The sequence below is a fragment of the Lactuca serriola genome, chromosome 5 (assembly GCF_051521515.1).
Source record: "Lactuca serriola cultivar US96UC23 chromosome 5, Lser_US96UC23_V15, whole genome shotgun sequence".
Taxonomy (NCBI): domain Eukaryota; kingdom Viridiplantae; phylum Streptophyta; class Magnoliopsida; order Asterales; family Asteraceae; genus Lactuca; species Lactuca serriola.
In genome coordinates this window covers 280,247,512-280,263,452 of record NC_136412.1, presented here as the reverse complement: position 1 = coordinate 280,263,452, position 15,941 = coordinate 280,247,512, and positions in this window count along the sequence as shown.

Sequence of the window (15,941 nt, the reverse complement as noted above, 5' to 3'; positions counted from 1 at the left end):
CATCTGAGATTACTAGAAGCATCCTTGATGCAACTCTGATGATTTTTGGGTAGATCGAGGAGGGTGTTATCGAGATTATAGAGGATTGCCTTAGGGCCTTTTCAGGAGTGATATGGCACTTAGCCAGTCTAGGACTCGCACACTCTCCTTCAAGGATTTCAGGGGATGTGGAACACCAGACTTCTTCAGGGTGAAGGACCCCATCGCAGCTAGACGGTGGGTAACAGACATTGAGTGTGCTCAGATAACCAGCTTCTTCCTTGAGGGGTCGAAGGTTGGCTTTGATGCGAGTTGTTTAAGGAAGTGGGCTAGGGACCTGTGGGAGGAGGTTCGTTATGCTTTAGGAGGTCCAGCTATTGAGGCCATAACCTAGCCAGATTTAATGACCAGGTTCCGAGTAGAGTTCGCACCAGCAGTGGACAAAAAACAACTGGCCAGAGAATTTCTGGACATGAGACAGACAACAGAGACTGTGGCGTAGATCACCGCCAAATTCACGGAGAAGGCCTTATTGGTGCTCTAGTATGCAACTGATGAGGAGATGAGGAAAACTCAATATCAAAACATGTTGAGAGCAGACATCAGTGAGTTCGTTAGTTATTTGACATGTCTGATTCTGGATGATATGATATCCAGGGCACGAGAGCGAGAGATTGATAGGGATCACATCCGAAAGAGGAAGGCAGAGCCTGGACAGACGGTTAGGGTTTCAACAATGAAAACCAAGGGATTCGCCTCAAGGTCAAAGGGCCAGTAGGGCCAGAGCCGCTGGGGAAAATATGGTAGGTCACATGAGGGAGTTTGTAGAGCGGGGGGATCAGGCTACTACAAATGCGGCAAGATCAGGCACTTTAGGAAGGATTGTGTTGCCCCTAATCCTGTCATTCATACATCATACCTGATTTGCTTTCATTGCAATCATGGGGGCCACAAGAACGCCCACTGCCCGAGTCTAGCATCGGGAGCACCAGTGATGGAGCCATCTCTAGCGACCATGCAGATCACAGATGGCCCTCAGGGCAAGACGGATACTCTAGTGGTGAGGAGTCGGGCCTTTCAGTTGATCTCCAAGGAGGCGCAGACCGCACCAGATGTGGTGACGGGTATGTTTCTTTCCCTTAACTCTTATTTTATGTGGATTTTGATACTTATATTTTATGTGTTTTATTTTAGGATCATTCCTTGTGAGTGATATTCCTGTTTTGGTGTTGTTCGACTCGGGGGGCCACCTAATCTTTCGTATCACTTGCGCTCAACAAGAAGTTTGTCGAATCTACGAGCATGTTAGACTACACGTTAGAGGTTGAGATTAGAGATGAGCAGTCCGTCCGAGCATCGAGGGTCCGTCGGGATTGTGTTTTGAGGATGTGTGGTGAGTGTTACTCTATTGACCTGGTTCCCATTCCTTTGTATGGGAAAAGGATCATAGTAGGGATTGATTGGTTGAGCCCCAATGAGGCAGTGATTGATTGCGAGCACCAGCTAGTGCGACTTCAAACCCTAAGTGGGGGCGAGTTGGTGGTCCAATGAAAGGGATCTCAGTGCGGCCCCGTTTTTTGTTCAACTGCTAGGTCCAGACACTATCTCCATCAGCGTTGCTCTGGGTTTGTTGCTTATGATATGGATACTCGGGAGCGGGATAGGGAGACTCTTGATCAGGTGCCAGTTATTCGAGAGTACCCAGATGTGTTTCTAGAGGATTTAACCAGAGTGCCTTCGGAGAGGCAGGTGGAATTCCGAATCGATATGGCTCCTAGTGCAGCTCCAATAGCCAAGGCACCACATCGATTAGCTCCACCAGAGATACAGGAGTTGTCTACACAGCTGCAGGAGCTGTTAGACAAGGGATTTATTTAGCCAAGTAATTAACCTTAGGGTGCATCGATCCTGTTTGTGAAGAAGAAGGATGGGTCGCACCGAATGTGTATTGACTACCGAGAGTTGAACAAGCTAACGGTGAAGAACCGTTATCCACTGTCGAGGATCGATGATTTATTTGACCAGCTTTTGGGGGCGTCTTGGTTTTCCAAGATTGATCTACGCTCGGGATATCACCACATGAGGATCAGGGAGGATGACATGCATAAGACAACCTTTCAGACTCGTTATGGTCATTAAGAGTTCGTGGTAATGCCTTTTGGGTTCACCAATGCTCTAGCCGCATTCATGGACCTAAAGAACTGTGTGTGCAGGCTGATGTTAGATCCGTCTGCGATAGTTTTTATTGATGATATCCTTATCTATTCCTAGACCCAGGAGCAGCAAGAGGAGAACTTACGAGAGGTGTTGAATACCCTGAGGAGGGAGAGGCTATATGCGAAGTTCTCCAAGTGCGAGTTCTGGTTGTGCGAGGTGCAATTTCTGGGGCACCTTGTCAACCAGAACGATATTTTGGTCGATCCGGCCAAAGTGGAGGCCATGATGAGATGGGAGGTTCCAAGGTCTCCATCCGAGATTCAAAGCTACCTTGGGTTAGCTGGATACTATCGGAGATTTATTCAAAATTTCTCCAAGATAGCGGTACCCCTGACCCGATTGACGAAGAAGACTGCCATTTTCCATTGGGGGCCTGAGCAGCAGGCAACGTTTGAGACTTTGAGGCAGAAGTTGTGTGAGGCTTTGATTTTGACCTTGCTAGAGGGTGTAAAGGATTTTGTAGTTTATTGTGACACGTCTATTTCGGGCTTAGGCGCGATATTGATGCTGAGGGGGGCACGTATCGCTTACACCTCGAGGTAGCTGAAGCCTTACGAGGCGAACTACCTAACACACAATTTAGAGTTGGGGGCAGTGGTTTTTTCCCTCAAGATTTGGTGGCATTACCTCTATGGGGTCCATTGTACTATTTACACGGATCACAAGAGTCTAAGGTACTTGACGAATCAGCCAAATCTGAACATGAGGCAGTGTCGGTGATTTAGTGAAGTGTTTAAAATGGGATTTCCAAACAATATACTTCGTATACCAAATGGACCCTACCTTCGATATGATCCTACCTGGTTGATCCTTACTTGATAGATCATGAAAGTAGACTTTGACTTAATGATAAATCTAGACTAATAATTAGTCGTAATAAAGATTAGACTAAAACTTAGTGATAATAATGTTAGGCTTCATCAAAGGAAAATAGAATCTTTAGAAGCAAAGTGTCGCTCGAGTTTGGAATCATCACTTTAACAAGTTAGTGCATGGTTACTTGCATCTTACACATAGTTATGAAGTATTTAATATAAATTACGTGCTATGTGTGCATATTATATGTGTTCATGATATCTATGCTAGATGAACGATTTATACATGTTTATGTGACTTAAACTATATACGTATTTTTATACTTATAAAAATATATTAGGTAGCGATGAGTGATTAGGGATAGGCGGTGATAGAAAGGTGATGATAATTATGTGATGATAAGTAGGTGATGTGAGATGAGAGGAGATACCATAACCTTGATCAGCGATGTGGTGATGTAATGATGTAGTCATCTACCAGAGTATAGATGGTGACCACAGACTATTCTAAACAGTCATGTGGAAACACCAACAGGCTCATAACCTATAGGCGATGAATTACGAGTTCAAGTGATGTTGTAACTACGTATTCATGCGATGATATTCTAACCCTTAATATGAATTACGAGTACAGGCAATGTTGTAACTACGTATTCATGCGATGATACTCTAACCCTTACTATAAATTTTGAGTTCAGGCGATGTTTTAACTACGTATTCATGCGATGATACTCTAACCCTTACTAGACACATATTGAGGGAGTGATCTCCAAATCAGTATTGTCTATCCGATGTAGGCGATGATCCTTAGGAACAAATATATAAGAAAATGTGATGTAAGGGGATGAGAGGTAAATGCGACGTAGGAGATGACCCTTAGGATGAGTCTTTAGGGAAGTTTAAATGAAGAAAAATGGGGATGGGTAATCGGGTTAATTGTTTGACATAAATTATGTGAAGAACAAATTAACTATATTATTGTGGGTTGAAAACCCTATGTACTCACCAGGTTTCCCAACCTGACCCACTTAGTTTATTTGTATCACAAGTGTCGATATGAACCTACATTACACCGAGAGATTAAAAGAGACGTAGATCACTAGTGTAAATGAATGTAAGGTCTGTTTATGCTTATGTTTCTATATTTAAGATGACATACTAATGTTTTAAAATGAATAAAATACATTTCTTTGGAAATGATTTGACAATGTATTTATCATGATTTTCTGGGAACAAATTCCAAAACATTTTTATTTAAAAGGATACACTGATTTTTCAAATAAAGCACAAACAAATCGGTCTTTTCTAGCAGTGAAATTAGGGATGTCACAGTTGGTATCAAAGCATTAGTTTAAGTGAACTAGGAGTAAGGATTTATTTCTAGACTTAAACTTAGAATGCTAAGCGATGATTTTGAGGAGTGTGTCTAATATATTTTAGGAAGTATGTCTAAATTGACACGAGCCCTAGCTTATTTTAGGAAACATGCCTAAATTTCTTTCATGTGCTAAATAATTTATGCTATAAGATGCCTTATATGCTTTATGATGCTATTGTCTGATCGGATCGATGGTCTATTGCCAACCGGATCAAGAAACTTTATGTGTTTAGGTTTCTAAATGCCTAACTACGATATTAGAACTGGCATGTAACTTTTTGGAGTAATAAGGAAGATTCCACGTCTAAACCTTCTCTATCTATATTATCGTCCCGATACACTAAACGCATGATTCCGTGAACAAAACGTCGCGGTGAAGACTCATAGTGAATTGAGTAAACGGAGGAAACGAGGAGGCTTACAATAGTGAATGAAACTTATCGAAAGATATCGTAAGAGAGGTATCTTGCCTTTAGAATGCGTCAATAAGTTATATGTCTAGTATGGGAGAAGTACACTTTTGATTAGCAGAAAGAAAGAACTTTTAGAATAATCCATGAAGTTATCCTATCGTCTGGCATTTCCACCACCAACCGAGTTGAAGCATAATTGATGATTGAAGATACGCATGGAAGAAGTCCTAGTAGAGTCTACGGAAGATTTTGTGAATATTTGGGCACATGCATATGTGTTAAATCGTTTTATGATTTTAAGAAATAAGAACTTGGGGAATGCGAGACAATACTTGGGACAAGTATGAGTAGGTGTGAAAGGTAGTAGAGGCCTATACTACCGGAAACACATGACTCACACTTGGATCAGGGAAAGTCACAAGGTTACCAAGAAGCTAGTAATTGATTTCGTTTTGTTCAAGTATGTCGTTACCATCGTGTCGGTAATGACTAAGAAGATGATTGTTACTCCGACCCTAGTGATCATATCAAATCGAATCCGACTAAGATGAGTGTGTTACATGGTTCAGAGAACCAAGATCGATGTAACATTCGACTTAAGCCAGAAGATTGAAGTGAAAGATAATTTAACCGATCAACAGAAGTATCGCGATCATTGTTAAAGTAAGAATCTTGTAGCCAGAAGTGCTACATGCTAGAATGTGATTATATCACATTATAACATGAAGGAAGGTATATTCCATTCGGGAAATGACTCTAAGAGACCCGAGTCTAAGCGTTGCATCATACGATGAAAGGTCATTAGAACATGGCCCATCGGTCTGTCAAGATAATAGAAGTAAGTAACTTCTCTACAGTTAAGTATGTTTAAGAAGAAGTAGGAGTCTCCAATAAGGATTGGTTTTGTAACTCGAAGGTTACAATTGAAAGTCTAACATAGTACGAAAAGCAGGAACAAGATTAAGCACCGCCAACAGTAAAGAAGTCCAAAAGTTAGATACTCATTTGAAAGGATATAAGAGTCATTATACAAGCCCTCCTTTGTTGATGATTCCCCGACGAAATCATCCTAAGGAGGAGATAGTTGTAACACCCACAAATTCGGGCTAGTCAATTTAGAGACAATAAACGTTAAAAAAATGACTTTTTGATAGAAGATTATTTAGAATTAATAATCTTCAATTAAAGAACGCTGCAATCCGAGTTATAACGAAGAAGTTATGAGTCGTCGAAGTTTTACGGCTACACCGACACAGCACCATGTAACGTAAAAAGTGAAATTTTGATAAACTACTTTTTAGCCATTGATATCTAAATTAAAGTTGTAGTATATGTTAAACCGAGAGCATTCATAAAAAGAACGTCAAAATCTGACTTCGTATGAGGAAGTTATGATTTTTCTAAGATTTCGCATAGAAGTGCACAATCCGGAATTCGAATTTTAGATCAATCGATTTTTAGCTGACACAACCTAAATGACAATTTAAGATCTCATTAGTAGGAGCTTAACGATAAAAATACAGTTGAAAGTGGAGTCCGTATGTAAAAGTTATGAATTTTACACGTTCGTTAAACAGTGTAATCTTCTCATACTGCTAAATTTAAAATCGGTCGAGAATTAGCTGATGGAGTCAAAAGAAGAGTTGTAGATCTTGTCAATACCTACACGTGGATATAAAGAACTTTGAAAACAGAGCTAGTATGAGAATGTTATGGAGTTTAGAATTTGGAAGGGTGTTGTTGTGAAGTGGGTGACGTGGCGCGATCTAAGCCATTGCTTTCTCCCGAAGCCTTGCCACCAGATGGTGACATGAGGCACCAACTTGACGTGTTGGAGGCCAAAACTAACGAGTAGGTCCAAAATTCAGCCTATAAATAGCATGTGAGGGTGCTCTCCTTTCTCACACCAAAACCCCTTTACTTCTCCCTCTAACTTCTCTCTAAGCCTCCCAAAACCCTCCCAAAGCCCTAGTAACCTCAAGGTACTAGAGGAATGCCCCGGAGCGCCCGAAGGCTCCAAGAAAAAGTGCTTTTCGACTCAGAAGTTCTGCCCCGCAGAGCCCGGTGCCTCACTAAACCCCTTGTAAGTTGAGTTATGCTTACCGTACTTTAAGTACAACTTATGTTTAAGTTCATTATCGTTATTAGGAACCTATAAACAAGATTTATCGATGATTCCAACTCATTATACTGATTGATCTACTTACGGGGATGATGTCTAGGCTGTGATTTAATGAGGTGTTTAAATTGAGATTTCCAAACAGTATACTTCGTATATCAAACGGACCCTACCTCCGATATGATCCTACCTGGTTGTTCCTTACTTCATAAATCATGAAAGTAGACTTTGAGTTAATGAATATGAATCTAGACTAATAATTAGTCACAATAAGGATTATACTAAAACTTAGTGACAATAATGCTAGGTTTTGTCGAAGGAAAATAGAATCGTTAGAAGCGAAGCATTGCCCGAGTTTGGAATCATCACTTTAACAAGTGAGTGCATAGTTACTTTCATCTTACACATAGATATGAAGTATTTAATATAAATTATATGCTATGTGTGCATATTATCTGTGTTCATGATATCTATGATAGATGAACAATTTATACACGTTTATGTGATTTCAACTATATACGTCTTTTTATACTTATAAATATATATTAGGTAGCGACAGATGATTAGGGAAAGGTGATGATAATTAGGTGATGATAGATGGGTGATGAGAAATAGGTGATCTCAGATGAGAGAATATACTATAACCTTGACCGGCGATGTGGCGATGTAATCATCTACCAGAGTATAGATGGCGACCACGGATTATTCTAGACAGTCATGTGGAAACACCAGCAGGCTCATAACCTGTAGGTGATGACTTACGAGTTCAGGAAACCCCCGAATAAGTACTGTCTATGCGATGTAGGCGATGATCCTTAGGAAAAGTCCTTAGGAACAAATATATAAGAAAATGTGATGTACGGAGATGAGAGGTAAATACGACGTTGGAGATGACCCTTAGGATGAGCCATTAGGGAAGTTTAAATGAAGAAAAATGGGGCTGGGTAATCGGGTTAATTGTTTGACATAAATTATGTGAAGAACAAATTAAATATATTATTGTGGTTCGGAAACCCTAGGTACTCAACAAGTTTCCTAACCTGACCACCTATGACTCGGGACGGGAAGAGAAAGACTTTTTTCTACGACAAGCTTTCACTCAGTTTATTTGTATCATAGGTGTCAATATGAAGCTACATTACACTGAGAGAATATAAGAGACGTAGATCACTAGTGTAAATGAATGTAAGGTCTATTTATGCTTATCTTTTTGTATTGACGATGATATCCTAATGTTTTAAAATGAATAAAATACATTTATTTGAAAATGCTTTAATGATGTATTTATCATGTTTTTCTAGGAACAAATTCCACAACATTTTTCTTTAAAAAGATACTCTCATTTTTCAAATAAAGCATAAACAAATCGGTCTTTTTTGGCCGTGAAATTGGAATGTCACAATCATAGATCTGAAAGGATAAACAGTTGGGACTTCTATTTCCCCAACAACCACCCATTCATGGCCAAGAGCATAAAACTAATTCCAAAAAGAAATCTAAGCAATCATTAAGCAAGGATAGAACTTTATACCCAAAATGTGTTGGAAATGGAGTAGAGAATCTAGATTTGAAAGCTCCAACTTGAACCACCACCTTACACCAAACTTCTCTTCCTTCAATAAGCTTCAAACACACCAAAACACACCCACAATAAGCTCATAACACTCAAAGGGGATCTAGGGTTTCAAGATTAGGGTTAGGGGCTATGAGGAACGGAAATTAGGCCAACACCTAGGACTTAAGGTGTTTAAATAGGGTGAAAAACCTTAAATATTTAGGGTTTCTCATCCAGCCACCAACTCATCGATTTTTCCTCTCCAACTTGTCGAGTTGGTTCAAAAAGATGCGCAACCAAAAACTTTCCAACACGTCAAGTTGAGGCCATCAACTCGAGGAGTTCCAAGGGAACTTGCCTTTTAAAGAATAAATATCATACCTGGGAATCGGTATGTGACGACTTTCCCCCACTTGGAATAAGCTTTGTCCTCGAAGCCTGCTGCGGTGAACAAATCTAGATAATCCTCCCGCATCTCAGCCTCTGGCTCCCAGGTCCACTCAAATCCCCTCTGATGCTGCCACTGTACCTTTACCAAAGGTACTTCCTTGTTAAGCAGAACCTTTACCTTCCTTTCCAAAATAGCTACCAGCCTCTCGACATAGTTAAGATGCTCATCAACCTGAATATCATCCAATGATACCACTGTATCCTCGTCCAATACGCACTTCCGCAACTGCGAAACGTGGAAAGTGCTATGAATCTGACTGAGCTCCTCTAGAAGATCCAATCTATATGCAACCTTGCCAACCCTGACAATAACCCGGAATGGTCTAACATATCGAAGGCCCAACTTCCCCCTCTTCTTGAAGCGAATAACACCTTTCCAATGTGAGACATTTAGTAACACCATGTCAACGACTTGAAACTCCAACTCGGATCAGAGTTGGTCGGTATAGCTCTTCTGCCGACTCTGAGTAGTCTACAATATCTGCCTGATCTGTTGAATCATCTTTGTAGTCCACAAAACTACCTCGGTTCGACCCATGACTCTGTGACCAACTTCGCCCCAACAGACTGTTGGATTAGTGTCTAAGTCCATAACTATAATTTGTATGTACTTGACCCGATTGGCATGGTCCATTTGGGTTGAATGGCATCAGAACAATTTGGATAGACTTTTATGAGAAAAGGATAATTATGATTTGTTAATATATTATAAGTTCTAATATATTAATATGAAATCATATTATTTAATTAGTATTTATCAAGAATTAATTTGGAATTAATTTTGTGATCAAAAGGAGACTAATTAAATATTTGGGGATTGATTGTGTAAATCATTCATTCTTATATATGTGGGCTTATGATCCATAGTTATTCATGTTGGGATAAACCCATGGAGCAACCCATGGATACTCCATGGAGGGTTTAACCCATGGAGCATGAAAAATATGGAAAGACATGAGTTACATGGTGTAACCCTAATAGCCACAATATATAAGGACCCTATGGCTCAAGAAATCGGCACTAAGGTGTGTACACATGAGGGCTAACCGATTTCAGCATAAGGACTTTTCTCTCAAGTTATTCCAAGTTATTGTTGGTGTTGTGTGAACCATTTGAGGTGTCACACTTGAGGCACTAGGCTCTTAAGCTCCATGGAATCATGCTACAACACAAAAGGTATGTTACTCTAACTAGTATCTTATTTGGTATATGAGAATGAATGCTAGTTATAGGTTTAATGCCTTGGAAACTATTAGGTCCGTAAATTTCACCTTTTCATAAGCTAATTTCACGTTTATTTATAGCATTGCATTGCATTTTTAGTGTAATATTCATTCATTCTGCATTAAAGGACATTATCGAGGATCTATCGATATTTCACCATTTTTTGTGGATGTTTCAGGGTGATTTGAAGATTCGAGCATGCTTAGGATGGTCAAGGGAAGCTCTCGGTGAAATTTTGGAATTTTAGGAGCAAAATTGAAGAAATGAAGAAAATCAAGAATTGACTTTTATGAACTGCATTACACGGCCCGCACTTTGGCAAGGCATACGTTACGCGGCTGCGCTTTGGAAGTATTTCAGCATATCAGAGTCATTACACGGCCGTGTAATGGCAAGGCATAAGTTACACGGGCCGTGTAACATGATCTGATTGAAATTCAAATTCTTAACTTCCGATTTATCATGTTCTTCTGGGAGGAAAAAACAACTTCGACTTTTGGGAGCATAGAAAGCGATTTTCTTGAGGATTTTGAAGTTGATTAACACTTGGGAACATTTGATTTCATTTTCTAAGAACTTTAATTTCATTTTCCAGATTTGTGATCTTGTTCTAGCCATGAGTGGCTAGAACCCTAGATTCTCCAACTTTATGTCTTGACATTTGGATGTGATTTCAATCATATGACTTGATCTTTTCTTTCAATTTTCTATCTAGTGAATTTGATTTTGTCTTAATCGAATGTTTGATTCTAATTGTGATTCTTATTGGCCATTTGAATTAAGGTTAGATCATTCAAGTTATCTAATTGCAAAATCCGTAATTGTTTTGTAAATTGGACTAGGTAACAAGCACTAATCTGATTTCTATTGAATGAAATTAGTGTAAATCTTTTCACACATTCTTATGCTCCCGAGCTTGTGAGGAGTATTGAGTGTTGTTGGGAACATTCATATAAAGTTTAAAGCAACCTTTCAATCTAATTCTAAGAGTTTATTTAGATTAGGTTAGTAAGGTTAGGATTAGTCAAAGAGCTTATTTTGGTTAATTATTGTGGTGAATGGGAAGTGTTAGAGCTTGTTAACACTTTCAAGTACCAACTTAGATAGAATTAAACAAATATCTTGTCATCCATGGAATCACATTGTTAATTTGTCTTGCATAGAGTTGGAGTACTTACAAATCTTGAAGTTATTTCACTTAATCATTTACTTAATTATTAATTTAATTCTTTATTTGATTCATTGCATTCAAGGTTGCTATGACATCCCCAAAATCTCGGCCAGAAAAAGACCGATTTTCATTTATGCTTTTAAAATAATTTCAGAGTAAATCCTTTTGATTTAAAAGATTGCGGAATTTGTTCCCAAAAACAAAACATGATAAAACAATGTTTACCAAAGCATTTTATAAAAGAAATGTATTTTCATTATATAATCAAAACTCGGGATGTCATGTTCCGATACAGACCAATAAGCATAAACGATAACATTACAAGTCATTCAACAAATATATATATACATATATATATATATATATATATATATATATATATATATATATATATATATATATATACAGACTTGTAAACAAAACAACTTGATGGTTCATCCATCTTATGCCCTCGCGCCACTTCCTGTAATACAAATAAAACTGAGTGGGTCGGGCTTGGGAGCCTGGTGAGCATATATGGTTTTCAACCCACAATAAATAATCATATTTAATTTTCACCAACCAACAATAACCCAATTACCCATTCCCGTTATTCTCACTTTATGTACCTAAGACAACTAACATAAGGGACCTAGTCTAAGAATATTTCATCGGGGCGACAACACATGCTTCGGGGGTACCTCAGCAATATAAGTCAAATAAGGAAACCATGAGGGGGATGGAGTACAGCGAATGAACACCCAAGTTCATTAACACCTACAGGTGGCGAACCTGCTAATGTTTCCACAAGACTATCTAGAAAAATTTGTGATCGTCATCTAAACTCCGCTAGATGACTAATCAAACAACAACGAGACCTCTCATCTGTTTATTACACACCAATTATCTACCCATGTTCTACCCAACATATTAGTAGATAAAAATATACATTTGTATACATAGTTTAAAAACCTGTATAACATGCTTTAATCAACACATATTTCACATAACAGATGAGGCACACACACATATAGCACGTATTTCATAGAGAATAAATCATATCTATGAGATAGAAGAAAGTAACTACACACTCACACATATAAACAACAATATACTTAATACACTCAAACCATACTTGTATTATTATCGTGTTTATGAAAGGTAGTATACACTCACTTGATCAGAAGATGATCGGACAACACTACGGCTTGTAGAAGTAGTAATTCTCAGCGGATCTGGAAGATCTCCACAAAAATCGAACTTCTCGCGGGCAGAGCTTCGGCTCGGGAACCGCACTTCTCGGGATCTTCGGGATCTCGGGACTTGCTTCGGGACTCGGGAATATTACCAGGGCTTCGGGGTACTTCTGGCACGCAAATCGATGCAAAACGGGAGAGAGAAGAGAGAAAATAGTAAAAGAACTCGGCTGCCCTTGCATCCTATTTTATAGGAGGCTGGAGCCTCGGAGTATGCGGGGCGTACTGCTCCGAAATCGTCACTGCGTTCGTCATCCGAAGTCCTCGAGTGCGAGTGTCGACATCTTCGGTGTACGCGGGGCGTACTTCGGATGAGTCCGATGACTCGTCCTCGGATAATACCGGATTTTTCAATTAAATTTAAATACAAAATATTTAATAAACTTCGGAAATTCATATCTTCTTCATACGAGTTCCGTTTTCGACGTTCTTTATATCCACGCGAAGGTGAGACTACACTCTACAACTTTCGTTTAGACTTCGTTGGCTAATTTTAAATTTATTTTTATTATTTATTTTTAATAGGCCGGGACAGAAAAACTTCGTTATAAATTCATAACTTCTTCGTTTGACGTCCGTTCTTGCCTAACTTTTCATCGCTTCGAGACCAACAACGATACCTTCGATCCTCGTTTACATTGCTTCGGCTAAAACCCCCTCGATCTCAAATCGAGTATAACAGGTTGCATACCGCTAAGCCGAAACTTCGATAAATCATAACTTCCTCATACGAAGTCAGATTTGCGCGTTCTATATATATTCGGAAACCTCGTTTCAACTACTACAACATTATCCAAAGATATCAAGTTTATTTTACACTTAAATTTTGACGTTTATTTTTATTCTTAATTAATCAAACCACATAATTAAGCAATTAAGCACAAAACACATAATACTCAAATAATACACTCTTATTATTTCAAAACGGGTTACAAAGGTTAACCTAGACTATTATATTGCTAAAAATGGCAAGCCCGGAAACACAGGCGTTACAATTCTCTCCACCTTAGAATGATTCCGTCCCCGGAATCACACATCAACAAACAAATGTGGATAGCAACTCAACATGTCACTCTCCGTCTCCTAGGTGAGATTCGGCCCATTCATGTGTTTCCATCGGCCAAGCACTAACCCAACCATTTTGCGTCGCAACTTATTAGTCTTTTGGTCAACAATTGCCTCTGGTTCTTCAATCAACCTTTTGTTCTCATCAATTCTCAATTCAAAAATTGGAATTATATCGGGAATTTCTCCCGTGAACTTCCTCAAATAACACACATGAAAAGTGTTGTGAATTCCATTCAGTTCTTCGGGTAATTCGAGCTTGTAAGCTTGGTTCCCAACCCTCTGAAGAACTTTAAACGGTCCAATAAACCTTGGACTCAACTTTCCCCTTTTTCCAAATCTTATAAGTCCCTTCCACGGCGAGACTTTAAGCAAAACCGAATCTCCAATTTCAAAAGTCATCGGTCTTCGCTTCTTGTCAGCATAGCTCTTTTGACGATCTTGAGCTGCTAACATTCTTTCCCTAATTATTTTCAACTTTTCAGCAGTTTGATAAACCATCTCTGGTCCCATAAACTGCTTTTCCCCAGCCTCAAGCCAACAAGACGGCGTACGACACTTCTGTCCATACAAAGCTTGATAAGGTGCCATCTTAATGCTCGAGTGAAAACTATTATTATAGGAAAATTCTACCAATGGTAAATGTTCATCCCAATTACCTAGGAATTCCAAGGTACATGCTCTCAGCATATCTTTAAGTTTTTGTATCGTTCTTTCACTCTGACCATCAGTCTGCGGATGGTAAGCTGTGCTTAAACATAACTTGGTACCCATTTCCTCTTGTAGACTCTTCCAAAACCTTGAGGTGAAACGGCTATCACGATCCGATACAATCGTTAACGGAACACCGTGAAGCCTCAAAATTTCCTTCACGTAAGAATTCGCAAGCTTTTCCATAGACCATTTCTCCTTGGCTGCTATGAAATGCGCACTCTTAGTGAATCAATCAACGACCACCCAAATCATGTCGTGACCATTCTTTGTTCTGGGCAGTTTAGTTACAAAATCCATAGCAATGTCTTCCCACTTACCCATAGGCACAGGCAATGGTTCTAAACTCCCGTACGTTTTCTGATGTTGTGTCTTTACTCTCGCACAAGTCACACACTCAGCCACATACTTTGCAACATCAACCTTCATCTTCGGCCACCAGTAGTAGGTTTCAGGTCCCTATACATTTTAGTGCTACCAGGATGACTCGAGTACATGGTTTTGTGAGCTTCCTCCATCAGAAGATCTCTGATTCCTTCTGACTTAGGTACCCAAATACAATCTTGGAATACCTTCAGTCCATGACCGTTTGTACCAAACACCAATGTTTTACCCAAACGTTCCTCCTTTCGGTCATTCTTTTCAGAAGCTTCCTCTTGAGCTTTCTTTATACTTTCCACAATGGTCGAGACAACTTCAATTCTCAACGCTCTTGGCCTTTTCCTTTCAAGATTGACTTTCCGACTGAGAGCATCAGCAACAACATTAGCTTTACCGGGGTGGTAAAGTATCTCGCAGTCGTAGTCTTTAACTAATTCTAGCCAGCGTCGTTGCCTCATATTCAATTCCTTCTGATTAAAGAGATATTGGAGACTCTTATGATCAGTGAAAAGTTTGCACTTCGTGCCATAGAGGTAATGCCTCCATATTTTCAGAGCGAAAACTACCGCTGCCAACTCCAAATCATGAGTCGGGTAATTCTTTTCATGCTCTTTCAGCTGTCGAGACGCATATGCTATCACCTTTTCTCTTTGGGTCAAAACACAACCCAATCCAACACCAGACGCATCGCTATAAACAGCGAAGTCTTCAACTCCATCGGGTAGAGAAAGTATCGGTGCCTCGCATAGCTTCTTCTTTAGCTTCTCGAATTCTTCTTTATGCTTATCACTCCAAGCATAAGTAGCTCCTTTGTGGGTCAAAGCTGTTAATGGAGTAGCGATCGAAGAAAAGCCTTGGATAAACCTTCGGTAATATTCGGCTAATCCTAAAAAGCTTCGAATCTCCGTGGGACTTTTCGGTTGTTCCCACTTCATTACAGCCTCAATCTTTGCTGGATCAACCATTATCCCTTCTTGGTTGACCACGTGACCCAAGAATTGGACTTCACGAATCCAAAAATCACATTTGGAGAACTTCACATACAGCTTCTCCTTCTTCAAAACTTCCAACACTTCTCGCAAGTGTCTGCCATGCTCCTCCTGGCTTTTCGAGTAAATCAGAATGTCGTCTATGAACACTATCACGGATTTATCAAGGAAAGGATTACAAACTCTATTCATTAAATCCATCAATGCTGCCGGAGCATTGGTTAGTCCAAACGACATAA